At 42.9% G+C, this 14,049-nt stretch overlaps 1 pseudogene across 1 annotated transcript in view; it reads left to right on the forward strand.

Annotated features, from left to right (window-relative positions):
• The window catches only part of LOC308092844 (contactin-associated protein-like 4), a 209,148-nt pseudogene that overhangs the window by 55,210 nt on the left and 139,889 nt on the right, over positions 1–14,049 (forward strand). The window contains exons 5-6 of the transcript in view: positions 1,529–1,676; positions 2,780–3,010. The product of the transcript in view is annotated as a contactin-associated protein-like 4 (transcript). The remainder of the gene's footprint in view (positions 1–1,528; positions 1,677–2,779; positions 3,011–14,049) is intronic.

Raw genomic sequence — 14,049 nt, forward strand, 5'->3', positions numbered from 1 at the left:
ACGATCCCCCCCCCCACCCCCCCCCCCCCCCCAAAAAAAAAAAAAACGATCTACAAGCACGTAGCGCGGCACTCTGTATAAAATAATGATTATAACAAAAAAAACTAAAAATGACACAGATGCGTTCCCGGTCTTAATGGGTTAAGAAGGCCTTAGGAAGGGAGCGTGGGGTTAATGAATGTATTCTCCACAGGCCATTTGCTTACTAGAGCTGCGAGCGCGCCAAAAACTATACAGCTAGAGAGAGAGAGCCGCTGCCTCTTCTTTGCTCTTCTCTCATTTCACAACTCACAGAGGAGGCATTCATCAGAATCGCAGCTTCTATCCACACAGCGGGGCTCTATTCATGAAGACAGGGAATTCAAAGCTGTTATACAGCCTCCAGGGGAAAGGGGAAGGCCAGCTAGTGTAACATCAACATGCATATGGAAAGTGAATATGTTGGCTCTGTATAGTCTCTGCTTGAAGCATCCAGTTACAATGCTGCGTACAAGTATTCATATAGCCTTGTGTCTGATGTTATATAAGGTAACCAGATGAGAATGGGTCAAATTGGGGACAAGTTGGGGCTGGGCTGGGGTGGCCGTGGAGCTCATGCAAAAACAAATTTGCACCCACTTCTTTACACAAGTGTTGATTTCGTCGACTAAAACCTAAAATGTCTGTCAACTACCTTTTTTAACTGACGAAAACTAAATCAAAACTACATAAAAGCTAAGCTATGATGACTAGGACTAGGACTAAATATATTGACAATTTCGTCAACAACATAAAAACTAGACTAAAATGTTTGGAGGGACTGTATTTTACAGAATGTGTAACTCACTATCCGTTTACATACAAATATATTAATCACATGTATGTTATCTTCTCCGTGGCTATACTGCTATCTTCATCTGCACACAAAAAAACTATCCTCCACAAATGTTTAATTGAACGGCCTAGAGGTAAAATCAGTGTAGCTAAAAATAACACTGTAGTCCCCTCTCACATTCATTGCCAGGTATTAATTAATGAATTCATCCACCACTGCCAGCAGTTTTACCTTATTTGAGTCTTTTTGACGATCCAGCGATCTTTTTTTCCAACCCGGATGTAAACAAACAATCAGTGGAAAGACGAGTCTCTCTTCTTTCCACTGGAAAAAAAAACATTGTAACTGCGATCGTCCGTTCTGTAGTTATCAGCAGTTGAATATAGATCGTTTTCACCAAAACGCAATCTGGGAAAAGAAATACGAGATAAAAGTATTTTTATAAATCTGATAACATTTGCAGCGGACCGGGTGAATTTATTTTAGATTAATTAATTTACGCGTCTATCCTTCTCTGGAAGTCAAAAGCAGCATTCAGAGGTTGGCGAAGAGCGGCCTCTAGCGTAATCACTTAAAACACCATGATGACGTAATATTAGGTCTTTGGCAGTCAATGTGTTAAAAATGTAGGTCTTCAGTCCTCTCTTACAAACATCAGCAGACTCTCAGGTGGTCAGTGGGGGGACTAACGGGTTACTGTGTCTCTGCGTTCAGTCTTTTCCAGGTAACGGTAACGCTGACAGCGTGGTTCAACACAAGTTCCAGCGAGCGGTGCTGGCGCGCTACCTCCGCCTGATCCCTCTGGACTGGAACCCCAACGGCCGGATCGGACTCAGGCTGGAGACGTACGGCTGTCCTTACAGTGAGTCCCGTCCGCTGGCCTCAAAACACCTTACTGGAGCCCTTAACCCATTAAGACCTGGAACTGTGTCGTTTTTAGATTTGAGCTAAAAAGCATTATTTTACACTTTGTGCTATTCAAAAATAGCAGATATACAAGCTCATAGCGCGGCACCGAGTGCCGCGCTATGAGCTTGTATATCTGCTATTTTTGAAAAATCGTGAAAATGTGTGCAAATCTTTGAATATATATATTTCTAAAGCAAAACAATTTAACTCAAATCTTTGCTTCTGGGGGGTCCCTGGAATAAGATATTTTGATGGGGGTCCGCGGCCAAATACATATAATTTTGGGGGTCCTTGACATGAAAAAGATGGAGCACCACTGATATAGAAACATACGTTTTTCAGAAAACTGTTGAGATTTAGGAGACATGTAAAATCGGCTTCAGGTCTCAATGGGTTAAACAGCTTACTGGGGCTTACGCTTATGAAGTGTGTGTGTGTGTGTGTGTGTGTGTGTGTGTGTGTGTGTGTGTGTGTGTGTGTGTGTGTGTGTGTGTGTGTGTGTGTGTGTGTGTGTGTGTGTGTGTGTGTGTGTGTGTGTGTGTGTGTGTGTGTGTGTGTGTGTGTGTGTGTGTGTGTGTGCGCGCGTGCGTGCGCCTCCGTGCAGTGCCCGGGGTGCTATGGCACTTATCCGCCCGACTCGGCGGCGGGCACTGCACTCCCTCAGGTCGTTTGCGACGTGTGTGGCCAATTTGGAGTCGGTCGGTTCGAAACGGTTCTCAAGATAGATAGATGGATTCATAGATAGATATATAGTAGAGTACTGTATAGACCCCTTAACAGACAACGTCACACTGATAAGAACCAGTATGCGTGCAACCAGTATGCGCCTAATGAAACCCATTCTGTCAGGTCTCGCTATAGGACACGCCTCACTAGCCAACACACAAAGAGGGGGTTGGGGTGTGCTGAAACCAGCGCACCCCGAAACAACAGGCTGAGAATTGATTGCGTGAAACAATCACCTGTGCGTCCAGTCTCAATGTTGGTAAACAAATAATTGGTCTATACCTACTATACTATCCCTATGTTGCTTGGTTCCTATGCTGTTCCCTATAGCCTCTGATGTGGTGAGCTTCGGTGGCGACAGCAGCAGCAGCAGTCTCCTGTACAGTTGGACCCCGGCCCCGGGGGGGTCCGAGACCACCCCCCAGACGTCCAGGGAGAACGTCTCTCTGAAGTTCAAAACCCTCAGGAACTCTGGGACGCTGCTCCACGCCGAGGGGCCGAGGGGAAACAGCCTCACGCTGGAGCTGGAGAAAGGGAAGCTGCTTCTGCTCGCCGGACAAGGTAGGATACAAGGACCAGTGGTGGAAAGTAACTAAGTACATTTACTTAAGTACTGTACTTAAGTATAATTTTTAGGTATTTGTACTTTACTTGAGTATTTCCAATTTCCAATACTTTTACTTCTACTCCACTACATCTCAGAGGCAAATATTGTACTTTTACTCCACTACATTTACTTGAAAACATTAGTTACTAGTTACTTTTCCAGATATAAATGATGATATAATGAAACATACACTAACCACTTTAAACCTATTTTAAACCTAGGCTATTTGAAAATAGCAGATCTACAAGCTCACAACGCGTCGCATCGCGACGCGTTGTGAGCTTGTAGATCGGCTATTTTCAAATATTTAGTACTTTTACTTTTGGTACTTTAAGTACATTTTGATGCCAATAATTTTGTTCTTATACTCAAGTAAATTTCTAATTCTGGACTTTTACTTGTAACAGAGTATTTTTATATTGCAGTATTGGTACTTTTACTTAAGTAAAGAATTTGAGTACTTTTTCCACCACTGACAAGGACACTGGAGTGGTCTGAGTGGTGATAGTGGAATTAAGTCTCAGTGGAGTGCATACCTAGTATACACCAATGCTGTGACCTTAGCTTTGGACCTTTTCAAACCAAGTTTTATCAACCCATCCGGGGGCAGAGCTACTGAGCATTCCCACAACGTTTCTCGAGTTATTTCGCTGACTGACTGACAGACGTTGTAACTTCAAACTGTGTGAACAGTCGGTCCTAAAGATTGGATTTGAGGAATAAATGTGATTTGACTGCATTCTAAACAGGGCTTTGGTGTCTGCCTGGAGATCCCGCCGCCAGGTGTTTTTGGGGCCCGGCCTCTGTTTCTCTGCCCTTGAGGGTTCCAAGTGAGAGCCTGTCTGGTGGTATTAGACATTGGTTTGCATAGTAGTGTGTGCCCGATCCATCTCCCATCTTCTTCGTCCAATTTCGTCTGCTGCCATGGGAGTTGTTTGGTCTTCATCCATAGATCGTTATTGCTGATCTTGTCTGGCACAGTGTATATTCAGGATTCTTCTGTAGACACAATGTCCTTGACATGAAAAAGTTTTGTTCCAGGGACCCCCAGAAGCAAAGATTTGAATGAAAAAAATGTTTCCAAAAATACATATATTAAAGGATTTGCACACATTTTCACTGTAAAAAAAAAAAAAAGCAGATCTACAAGCTCGTAGCGCGGCACTCTGTGCCGCGATATGAGCTTGTAGATCTGCTATTTTTGAATAGCCCAAAGTATAAAATAATGGTTATAGCTATAAAAAAAATCTAAAATGACACAGGTATGCGTTCCCGGATTGAATGGGTTAAGTGTTGTTTTCTACCAATATAAATATGTGCTGCGTGTGTGTTTACATAATACAGTACTGCTTTCTATTTCCCAATACGCTTTGTTATTGTGTTCCTTTTGTGCTCCGGTTCAAAAGCAACAGCAGTTTATATGACTGGGTTTTGTTGTGAGTCAACTAAAGTTACAGTATGCTGACACATTTATTTTTGTACATGTACAACAAAGAATTGCAGACATGTGCTACATGTCTTTAAAAGGACAAAAAAGGATTTATGTTGTTAATTAGCGACGTACCAACAGCTTGTGGTTGGTTTTCTCACAGCTCAATGACCTTGTCAAAGACGAGTTGTGCAGCGAGGTAAAAACTCGGTCAGATAACTCTTTTTGCAAGAGTTGTGCGCACGCACTCACTCACACACGCACGCACACACGCACGCACACATGCACGCACACACCTTTATGTATTACTATACTTGTGAGGACATCAACCTTTTAAGATTTATTTTTGGGGCTTTTTCATGCCTTTATTGATAGGGTAGTAGGATGACAGGAAATGGGGAGAGAGATGGGGAGCCTACGTGCCCGTGTAACGCCCGGGATTGGAACCCGGCCAGTTTCAGCCGTTACATTTATCAAAGCTCCGACCAAATGTATGCTAGGATTGGCTCTATGGGATCCTTTGATAAATCTCACTTGGACGTTGGCTTACGGGCAAATATAAGCCAAAAAAAAAACTGTTTTTTACACTCCATTGATAAATGAGGGCCAATGTCTAGCTCTTGAATGCTACCGTATGCGTGGGGACAATTGGTCTTTGATTGATTGTTTGATTCCTCACAAGTATAGTAATGCAAACATAGTAAGCACACACACACACACACACACACACACACACACACACACACACACACACACACACACACACACACACACACACACACACACACTGACTGAAGCGGTGAAATGTATGCTCATCCCTTCTCCTCTAGTTATTATAGTGTTGTGCATGTTGTGATGTGATGGATGGGCTCCATACATTGGAACATGTGTTAGGGGAGGGAGGAGCGCTGTAGTAGAGGATACTACAACACATGATGCATGACCAGAGCACACTGTGTGTGTGTGTGTGTGTGTGTGTGTGTGTGTGTGTGTGTGTGTGTGTGTGTGTGTGTGTGTGTGTGTGTGTGTGTGTGTGTGTGTGTGTGTGCGAGAGTGCGAGTGTGCGTGCGTGTGTGCGTGCGCGGGCAGCATTAAACAGGGTTAAACTTGAGGGTTTGTCACCATATGGCACAGCGCTCATTAACCATTCCACATGGCTGCTTCAAGCACTCCACCTTTCTCTGAAGCTCCCTCTCTCCATTCATCCCTCCTCCATCCCTCCTTCTCTTCCTCCATACAAACATCTATCCATCCATCCATCTCCAATTAACTTTAGATACCTTCAAACTTCCTTTGATCTCTCTCTCTCTCTCTCTCTCTCTCTCTCTCTCTCTCTCTCTCTCTCTCTCTCTCTCTCTCTCTCTCTCTCTCTCTCTCTCTGCTCTCTACATATCCAAACACTCCTTTCTCCAACCCCCCTCTCTTCTCTTTCATCCCTCTCTCCATCTGCCTCTCTGTCCACTGCGTCTCATGTTGACAGCATTATGATGGACACTCTCCTCCCTCTCTGTCCAGTGTCCACACATCCTCCCTCTTTCTCTCTCTCTCTCTCTCTCTCTCTCTCTCTCTCTCTCTCTTCTTTCTCACACTCTTCCTTCTTGTCAACTCTACTCTACTCGTGTACACTACAGCCCCTCATAGGATGAACCTATCTGTACTCCCATACTGTATAGCAGTGGTTCCACAGAATCAGATAAATATTGTGAAAATAGCAGATCTACAAGCAGATCAACAAGATCTACTGAGCTTGTAGATCGCAATTTTTTGGGCGGTGAAACCGCCCCTATAAGTGAGATTTGGAAAAATGTACATTTTCCTGCGCTGTGATCTGGGCCAGGAAATTTGTACAATTATCCTGCGCTGTGATTGGCCAATCACAGTCTATTCAGGACTGTGATTGGCCAGTGTCACATGACACATGTGCATAGCCCTATATAAGAAACCATAACTTAAAAAAAAACCAAAAGTTTGTTTTTTTTCAAGTTATGGTTTCGTCCATCATAAAGAGTGTTTCAATAAATGTATTTATCTTTTGTACATGATTGGTTGACTCCATTCAGTATTGTGATTAGCTAGCAAGACACCGCCCACTTCACACAGGGTGTGATTTTTTCCTTTCTTACATTATTTGACCATTTTGGCCAATGTTTGACCAGTTTTAGTACAATGTGTTGATTTCCTTTGATGTAGTAAATGATATTTTTATTTTCTTGAGAGAGAACAATGTATTGATTGAGAGATACAGAGCAGCTCCGGATATAATTTCATTATATCATAGTTTATTTTCTGAAAACTAACTAGTAACTAAAGTTTCCAAGTAAATGTAGTGGAGTAAAAGTATAATATATGCCTCTGAACATTTTAGCGACAAGCTGAGATACATAATAATGTAAAAAAAATAGAGATAAAAAATAGAAAATGTGACAGGCAGTCTTGAAGAGAGAGAGAGAGAGAGAGAGAGAGAGAGAGAGAGAGAGAGAGAGAGATGAGAGAGAGAGAGAGAGAGAGAGAGAGAGAGAGAGAGAGAGAGAGAGAGAGAGAGAGAGAGAGAGAGAGAGAGAGAGAGAGAGAGAGAGAGAGAGAGAGAGAGAGAGAGAGAGAGAGATGCACGCACAGACAGGTGAATTTATTTTGGCCTTTGTTTGTTCCTTTTGTAAAAGTTCCTTTAAGTTATTGTTGTGTTTAAATGCAATTGAATGTGCAGATTGAGTTGCAGAGTCTAGCCTAAAATAACCCCTTGGAGAAAAGAGTGAACAACTTTCAAACGGCCTTGACGTCTTCACAGCAACATACATATCAGCGGGAGAAGCAGAGAATTGTAAGGTGGCTTCAATCACCAGAAATGTGGAATGAAATGAAACCGGTATACACCCTGATAAATATTCAACAAATCCCAAAAATGAAAATTGGAGAACTGTCAGCAGCAATATAAATGTATATATAAGCATAGTGTGTGCAATTTTAGGGCTGCACGTGTTGCGTTGCGTGTTTCCACGTTGCCGGATCTGAAACCAGTTCATGTACAGTAGGTGGCCAGTGACTTTGACCAGTTTCTCTTTCAGAACCTTTGCATCATTTTTTTTTCACCCAGGAACAGTGGTGGAAAAAGTACTCAAATTCTTTACTTAAGTAAAAGTACCAATACTGCAATGTAAAAATACTCTGTTACAAGTAAAAGTCCACAATTAAAAATGTACTTAAGTAAAAGTACAAAAGTATTGGCATCAAAATGTACTTAAAGTACCAAAAGTAAAAGTACTAAATAGCTCACATAGCTCACATAGCTCAAAAGTACTAAATAAAAGTACTTAAGTAAAAGTACAAAAGTATTGGCATCAAAATGTACTTAAAGTACCAAAAGTAAAAGTACTAAATAGCTCACATAGCTCACATAGCTCAAAAGTACTAAATAGCTCACAACGCGTCGCATCGCGACGCGTTGTGAGCTTGTAGATCTGCTATTTTCAAATATCCTAGGTATAAAATAGGGCTAAAGTGGTTAATGTATGTTTCATTATATCATAGTTTATTTCTGAAAACTAACTAGTAACTAAAGTTTACAAGTAAATGTAGAGGAGTAAAAGTATAATATATGCCTCTGAGATGTAGTGGAGTAGAAGTAAAAGTATTGGAAATTGGAAATACTCAAGTAAAGTACAAATACCTCAAAATACTTAGTAGTACAGTACTTAAGTAAATGTACTTAGTTACTTTCCACCACTGCCCAGGAATGGGCGGACCAAAGGAAAAGTTCCCAGCTTTGGGTGGGACGGGTTTGTGGGCGGACGTCACAGCTCCCGTTCTGTTTTTTTTTTAGGAATAAAAATATACCCAACGTTAGTGATGGTGTAGCCTCGATCTAGTTTTGCTAAAAAATAAAAGCCTAGACCAGCGCGTCGGTGTACCCGGTATAGGAAGTGTTTCATTTCCCCCAACCAACCAGAGTGCAGTGGGCGTCGCTCGTAATGTTGTGTTGACGGGGGCGGGGGGCTGACGGACAGATCGGTGAACCAATGGGATCACACGCATTCTCTCGCCGGAGATGTTAAACCCGCCCCCTCTGGGCACGAAAGCAGGAGGGTTAGTGCAGCCTTAGCCTCGATCTTCAGGCTTTTATTGTTTAGTGTTGCTAAAAAATAAAAGCCTGGCCCAGCGCGTCGGTGTACTCGGTATAAGGAAGTGTTTCACTTCCCAACCAACCAGAGTGCAGTGGGCGTCGCTCGTAATGTTGTGTTAACGGGGCGGGGGTTGACGGACAGATCGGTGAACCAATGGGATCAGCCGCAGTCTCTCGCCGGCTCTTTACACCCGCCCCTCTATACACGAAATCAGGAGCGTTGGGGCAGTCTAGTGCAGCCTAGTGATGTGACTATTTTCATTGTTAGTGTTCTATAGTGGGAGCTTTCAGTCTCTTGTCATGGCCGCCAGTTCCCACCTGACGTTGTGTGGAAGTCCTGACATCTCCACACCGTACTGAATAACTGCAAGCTTGCATAACATCTTCAGACGACGACTTAAGTCTAAGATCTGTAAGATGGGTTGTGTTTTGGCTGTGTATCCAAAGAGGACGACGCCATCTTGCACCACGCTGCAGCACATCTGACCCCTCCAATTCGAGCCTTCCCCCTTGGTCTCAACCTTCGTCCAGGAGAAGGTCTTTGGATTTAACTTCCACAGATCGTGGAAGGTCCGCCTGGGACCGCCTGTGCCACCAAATATGCACAGTTCACCATCGTAGGCAAAGGCTACATGACCGGAACGTTTTTCTGGACGAAGCTGCGCAGAAGGCGTGCTCAGCCAGCAGTTTGTCTCTGTGTCAAACACTCTTATAATAGAGTCAACAACATTATCATTGCTGGTGCCTCCAAATACAAACATCTTTGTCCCAATGATGGTGGCAGAGTGACGTGCTGAACCAGCTGGTGGAGTGCCTCTGGTGTTAATCAAGGACCAGACCATTGCGGTGGTGTCCATCTTGTAGATGTCATCAGTATTCTTATTCCGAGGGGCGTCTCCTCCATAGATATACATGACCTTCCCCAAGACACAGGCTGAGTGGTCTCTCCTCCCCATTGGAACATTCCCAGAAATATTGGGCTTTGACCATCTGTGGGTGTCGACATCAAATGCATAAAGAACATTGTTGTGTGTTTTGTTCCGCCTGGGTTGTCCCTCTCGGTCGTACCACTCTACGACACGGCAGCAGCCACTGTCGTTCTCTGATACCTTACAGTTCACCATCCCTCCCCAGATGTAAATGACATCTTCAATCAGTACAGCTGTGTGGAACCAGCGTATGGAAGGAACTTCAGGGAGACGTTTTCCTCTCTCAGTCGTCGCTGGGAGCTTCGTCCAGCTCAAAGACACTGTGTTGAAGACATGAATTTGAATCTTTGAATTTGTAATGTAATAACTCGTCACTTCATAGGACCCTCCGATGTAGAACACCTTGTCCCCCACTGGCACAGCAGCACAAGCAAGCCTGGAAGCCCTTGGTCCTCTTTTCAGCGGGACCATCCAGCAAAACATCTCTCTCTCTCCCTTGTCTGTCTGTCTATCTGTCCGTCCTGTCTGTCTTGCTTGTCTATCTGCCTCACCTGTCTGTCTGTGTCACTCTTGTGTCAGTCTTGTGTTACTCTAAAACTCTCAGATGTTCCAAGTCTCTCTCTTGATTCCTCTCTTGGTGTCTCTCTAGATGTCTTCATCCTCTTATATAGACTGATCAGAGCTCTAGTATGATGTCACACACACACAACACAAACTGTTGAAATTCACGTGTAACAACGCAGATTTGTGCAGGTGTTCTAAACTGTGTACATTTCCGTATTCTGCTGCTTTCCAGTCAAAACATGTCTAACGCTAACAGAAAGATAACCAACATTGGTTGACTCGTTGAATCACACAACCAAGACGAAAGTAGACAAATTAAACGTATTCTCACAGGTTACGATGATAAAAGTAACGTGTCTGGATTTTGCAGGGACAAACTGACCTTGTAAGTCATTCACAAGAGGAAGTAAGTAATTAAGTCACTTGGTACCATTAACTAAACTAACTAAAAACATCCCTGGTCTCTGCTGTGTTCATACACATTCATTGTCAAGCTCTCTCCATCGTTCTCTTTTTACGTCATTTGAATGTGAGCGGACATGAGTACGTGATCATACTACTGTGTCACACAAAAGTATCAAAAGTAAGCCACAAGCTCGAAACGTTTCACGGAGCTTGTTTTGGAGGTAAGAGTTTTGGAGGTTTCCACGATACTACTGCACCAGTATGGTCCTTTAAGCTTGTCTTGGGTGCCAGTGAAGTGTTAATTCTTCAAATTTAATGGAACCACCTTGAAAAGAACAAAAACAAGTCCCCTGTTGAAAACACTCGGCCAGAACCAGAGAAAAAGCAAAGAAAAGCCACCTATTGTAGAAATGACAGAGCATGAGCTTATCTGGATCCACAATGAAATAAAAAAACCTCTTCTCTGCCCGAATCACACCTGTTCTCTTGTCTTCATTCTCTCTCTCTCTCTCTCTCTCTCTCTCTCTCTCTCTCTCTCTCTCTCTCTCTCTCTCTCTCTCTCCCTCCCTCTCTTCAAGCCTGCCTGTCAGCTTTTCTATTCTTTCTCTCTCTCTCTTTTTTTTTTACATTGTTATTGATCTCAGTTTGTCTCTAAAATGTTCTTTCACTTCCTTTTTTTCCCGGATCTATCTGAAGATCCTCCTTGTGTTGTTTTATCTCCTCTGGCTCTATCTCCACATTGCAGGCCTTCCACCTTTTTTTTTCCACTTTTTTTTTTTTACTTTATTAAAGCTTTATGGCTACAGTGTATCATCCCATCTGTTCTACCTGCTAACTTTGTTTCCGGAGCTGCTCTGTATCTTTCAATCAATACATACTCTCTCTCTCTCTCTCTCTCTCTCTCTCTCTCTCTCTCTCTCTCTCTCTCTCTCTCTCTCTCTCTCTCTCTCTCTCTCTCTCTCTCTCAAAATCTACAAAGTAACTAGTAACTGAACTTTTCAAATAATTGTATGGAGTAAAAGTACCACATTTGCCTTTGAGATGTAGTGGAGTAGAAGTAGAGAAAATTGGAAATACCTCAACATTTTACCTAAGTACAGTGCTTGAGTACATGTAGTTACTTTGCACCACTCCCTCTCTCATAGGGGGTTTGCAGTCCACAGACTGTGTAATATATAGGTCAATAGCTTTGTGCTTTTTTGCTCCAGCCCTGTGCTACACCATGGTCCAGTCAGCCACACACACACACACACACACACACACACACACACACACACACACACACACACACACACACACACACACACACACACACACACACACACACACACACAGGTTGAGAAGATTGATTTATCATTATGAGCCAACCCTCTGTAACAAAACCTGTAGACAAAAAAAAGCACTTCCTTTAAAAATAGCAGAAGGGTCTATGGGCATGAAAATTGGAAATACTCCAGTAAAGTAAAAAAAAAACATCAAAATTGTAGTTATTTCAGGTGTTTTTGAAAAAAAAAATGAAAAAAACTTTTTTTTTTAGAACCCAAGATATCATTATCTGAAGATTTGCTGCTCCATCCACTCCTTGTTTAACTTATAACTGAAAAAGGCTGTATCTCGCTTCCTAAGCACTTTTTTTTACTTAAAAAATAAATAAAAATAAAAATCGTACTGGCCAGAAATAGCCAGAAATAATTCTGGCACTCAGTGAGTTAAGTACAGTACTTGAGTAAATATACTTAGTTACTCTCCACCTCTCTTATTTATTTTTTTGCAATACCCTCGCGGCCCACTAGTGGTCCGTGGCCCACATGTTGAGAACCACTGCTTTATATCAAGTAAAGCAGCAGGTGAGGAGAACGCTGCAGGAACTTTTAGAAAGTGAACACAGAGCACAGCTGCCAGCCCCAAAAACAAGTCATCAATCATGATGCAACCTGCTGAAACTGACACACACACACGGGAACTATTTTGGGGGGAACTGCCGTCTACGGCGTGGGTGTGATGGGGTGTGGAGAAGGTTGGGGTACCAGCAACGCATTCTCACTCCCAAGACGGCAAACGGGTGGCGGCTAGGCACGGATTTGACCAAAAGTCAAACGTTACCTGTCTGGGTACCCAGTACCCAGACATCCCACCTCTCTCGGACACCTCTCTCGGAGTGGTAATAAATCTCCCGCAAATCTCCCCACGCGGAAATGTGCTGCTCCTCTGCTTCACAGAGAGCCAAACAATGACCCTTAGGCAAGCGAACAGCGCCATCTAGTGGAAAACCACTGAAAACACAAACTCTCGTCATTCTTGTCATTGGCAGACTGGACCAAAATAGGATGAGAAATCTCGTCTCTGGCAGTCAAAATGTTAACCGTCCGAGAGCGTACAAATGGAACCAAATGGACCCGTTCTAAAAGTTTTGATGGTCAATGAAATGTTGTTTTTTTAGAACCACTGGTATAGTACTTGTTTAGAGACGTAAAGTCCACATGCCAGCTCTGATCCCAACCCTACTGGTAATACATACACGCATTGTTCACATGGGCCTGGTACGCTCTGTGATTATCCTTTCAATACGCTGGACTGAGAAAGGTAAATGTTCATGGACACTTCACTGGACTCTCCATCCGTGTATGTGTCCCTGTTTTAAATAATAAGCACTTTAAAAAATGGCTCAATCTGACCGTATGTGGCCTCGTTCCCAGCCTCACTCATCTGCGAAGAGAAAAGCAGAGAGTGTCTATAGGGGCGGGACTTCCGGTGTACGTATTTCACCCGGAAATGTTATTTTTCGACCAATCACAACACTTGTTTCATTCATGGAGAATGTGAACAGATTTGTAAAGCGTCAACGTCCTTTCCTTGGGCGGTACTTCCGCAAAATTACGGTACTTCCGTTTAGACACTCAACCGGCTAGGTCTTGCCCAGCGTCGACCGTCTGTATAGATATCTATCTAGTTCACCAATCGCTAAGCCTTTTTTTCAAGGAAAAACGTATATATTTAATATTCTCGTGCGTCATTATCTGAAGTAAATGATCACTGCAAACGTAACATTGTTACATTGTTAGATGAACAACATAGATTATATATACGGTATATTTGATCATTTTAGACAGCCTTAGATTTAAGACAGCTTTAAGACGATCTCAGGTCAATAATCCTAATGATTCGTTTAAGAATCCCAAAACCTGGTCAGTGAATGAATATAGACAGATAGTTTATCTTAGTTAGCTGATCCTTATTCATGTATTACAGTAGATTGTACAGTAGTTAAAACTATCATCACACATGCTAGTCACATAATCCCAGCCTCGTACAGTCTGCTGCCTTTAACAGCTCCTTCCAGAAGCCTCCAAAACAGCTGGAATAAACAGACTGTCCTTATTAAGATTTATGAGCGCCATCCACAACCATCCCGTATCCTCTCTGCTTTACATTCATCAGAACGGAGCTTTAACTCCCTCGTAGCGCCGGCCGCCTCATCATTCAGCCTCCTGATTCTCTGCTGTCACAAGAGGAGAGTTTTAGAAGAAGTATAATATACCAGGGGTCAGC

Source organism: Gymnoscopelus braueri, assembly GCF_963280865.1.
Source record: "Gymnoscopelus braueri genome assembly, chromosome: 10".
In the NCBI taxonomy this organism is placed as follows: domain Eukaryota; kingdom Metazoa; phylum Chordata; class Actinopteri; order Myctophiformes; family Myctophidae; genus Gymnoscopelus; species Gymnoscopelus braueri.